Source organism: Mus pahari, chromosome 14 (genome assembly GCF_900095145.1).
Source record: "Mus pahari chromosome 14, PAHARI_EIJ_v1.1, whole genome shotgun sequence".
Taxonomy (NCBI): Eukaryota; Metazoa; Chordata; class Mammalia; order Rodentia; family Muridae; genus Mus; species Mus pahari.
In genome coordinates this window covers 85,391,451-85,394,322 of record NC_034603.1, presented here as the reverse complement: position 1 = coordinate 85,394,322, position 2,872 = coordinate 85,391,451, and positions in this window count along the sequence as shown.

Genomic DNA, 2,872 nt, shown 5'->3' with positions numbered 1-2,872 from the left:
CCTCCTCCTCCTCCTCCTCCTCCTCCTCTTCCTTCTCTGCCCTCCTCCTCTTCCCCCTCCTCCTCCTTCTGTTTTGTCTAATATTCATAGGATAAGCAAATAAACTCCTCAGAGGCAGTTCACACTGCTTCTCTTTACTGGGAGAATGAGATGCGTAGTAAAGATGTGACTCATATGCCACCAAGGTAGTGAATAGTAGAGGTGAAGGCTGCAGAAGATTGTGTATGTGGGATGACCAGGGATTAAGGACCAGGAGCAAGGCTTGAACCTGGGGAAAGAGGGAGGCAGGCATGGGAGGCAGAAGGAAGACTGGCAGAGCTAGTGAGATTTGCAAACTACAGCATTTTATATAATCATATGGTAAAGTGTGCAAAGTGCTAAGCATCCCACAGACATACGGACAGATAAATGTTGTCTTTGATCAACTAGCAAAGAACACACCATAGTGAGAGGGCCAAGGAGTCAAATGTATTTCATTTTATTTATTTATTTATTTATTTATTAGCCCTGGCTGTCCTGGAACTCACTCTGTAGACCAGGCTGGCCTCAAACTCAGAAATCCTCCTGCCTCTGCCTCCTGAGTGCTGGGATTAAAGGCGTGCGCCACCACTGCCCGGCCCTATTTTATTATTTTCTGTGGGGGTGTTTTGTGTGCACTTATGGCTGTTCACAACATGCATGCAGTACCTAGGAGGCCACAAAATGGTGCTGGATCCCCTAGAAGTGGAGTGAAGGACAGTTGTGAGCCACCATGTAGGTGATAGGAATTGAAACTGGGTTTTTTGTTTGTTTGTTTTGTGTTTTTTTTTTTTTTTGTGTGTGTGTGTGTGGTTTTATATTTGCAAGAATAAGTGCTCTTAATGGATACACCATCTCTCCAGCCTCACCAAAGGTATTTTAATGTTCTCAAAAAAGAAAATAACAAAAGAAAATAAAGAAAAAGAAGGAAAGAAAGGAAGGAAGAAAATTGTTTATTTTTATTTTATGTGTATTTCTCTGTCTGTGTGTATGTGTACCCCATACTTGCCTGGTGCCTTTGGGGGGGCGGGGCAGAAGAAGGCATCTGATCTCCTGGGATGTTGTGAGCTGCTATGTGGGTGCTGAGCACTGGACATGGGTCCTCTGCAGGAGCAGCAAGCACTCCTAACTGCTGAGCCATCTTTTCAATGCCAGCTTTTTCTTCTGTTGATATTTATTTTGTGTGTGCAAGTGCACCCATTTCTGGTGGCTGACAACCTGTATCCCCAGCTCCATGGGATCTGATGCCCTCCTCTGGACGCTACGGGTACCTTCACACACATGCGTGTGCACACAGACGCATTCATACTAATACACAGACACACACATAAAAAAACGTTAACATCTTTAAAGAAAAAAAAATAAGTCCCACTTTCTCCACCTCCCCTTTCATTTTTGTCAACTTTCCTCATATATCCTTCTCAGAAAATATGTGTATACCCACTGCAGCATGTCTGCCACAGGGCAGGTATAAGGTGGTGCACTGGGGGATTTAAATTTATTAAGGTTGTACAGAGATTTTTGAGCAATTACAGACTAAGGCTCTTACCCATGGGGGAGGAAGGATTGCTGCAGCCCACCCAGTGAAGAGAGGGACCCACAAGGAAAGACCTAACTCTCCTTCCTCTCCATGTGGTTGGCCTGGCCCCTTCATGCCCTGCAGAAGCCCAGAGATTCCCACAACCCTCTCCAGGCAGTGATTTGCAGAGGGAGAGGGAGCTGGGGGGGGGGGGAGGCTGGTTCTGGGGCTGCCCTTCTGCAGCACCGGGATTTCAAGTCTTTGTTTCAATCAGGAAGACCCTCCCCAAAACTTCCCAGTGTCTCTTTTGCTGTATTTTTAGGTTTTTGTTTTGTTTTGTTTTTGAGGTGGAGTTTCACTATATTGTCCTCCTGCCTCAGCTTCTAGGGATGCTGGACTAACAACAGGCATGCAACAGGCAGGCACCACTAGCCCCAGGACTTCCTTGGGTAAGAAGGGTTTGCATGGTGTAGTGGAGCACATCCTGGACAGGGACCTACCACCCGGAGATGCCCCAGTACATATAAGACCCTCTGAGTCGTTGGGAATCAGTTTTCCCCTTTTCCCCTGGTCTCTGGGATGCAATTTAGGACCTCTCACATTGCTAGGCGAGTGCTCTGTCTTTGAGCTGCAATGCACTCCCAACTGGTCACTGGTCTAGAGTTCACAGAACAGGGCGTTCCCTACGGGACTTTTCAGATCATTAGTTGGTTCTTCCACTGATTAATTCTGCAGAGACTTCCTGCCGCATAAATGCTCTCACCTCCACAGAAGCAGCCCCGGGCCACAGCTGCAAAGGGGATCAACTGGTCCTCCCAAAGAAAGCAGCAGAGCCTGCGAATTGAGCCTACTAAGGTAGTAAAGTTAGAAGTTATGTCCTCCTGTGCAACTTGGCGCCGGTAGGAAGTATAAGCAACGAACACAGATGAGTTTAGGTAATTTCCTTCTCGACATGTTGGAGTCCGAGGCGGATACAACCAGGGCCACCTACCCTTCGGGTGACACCCGTGACCTTGAGTATGCTTAACCAGCCAAGTGGCTGGACGCTGGCTAGTAAACCACGCCCGCGGCCTACGCACGCTTGTGAAACTTGAAACCCGAAACTGCCCCGCCCCGCGGAGAGTGAGGGGGCGGTACCTAAAGAGAAAGGGCGTGGCTTGGGGCGGAGTCATAGATAGGCAGAGCCTAGGTGCGGCGCTTGCGTAAACGCAAACTAAAGAGGTCCGCAAGCGGACCGGGCCTAAGGGCGTTCACGCAAGCGCGCTTTGGCTGTGGGCGGGACTTTGTGCCGGGGGCGGTACCTCGGGCGGCGCGTGCGCAGGCGCGTGCTGGGCA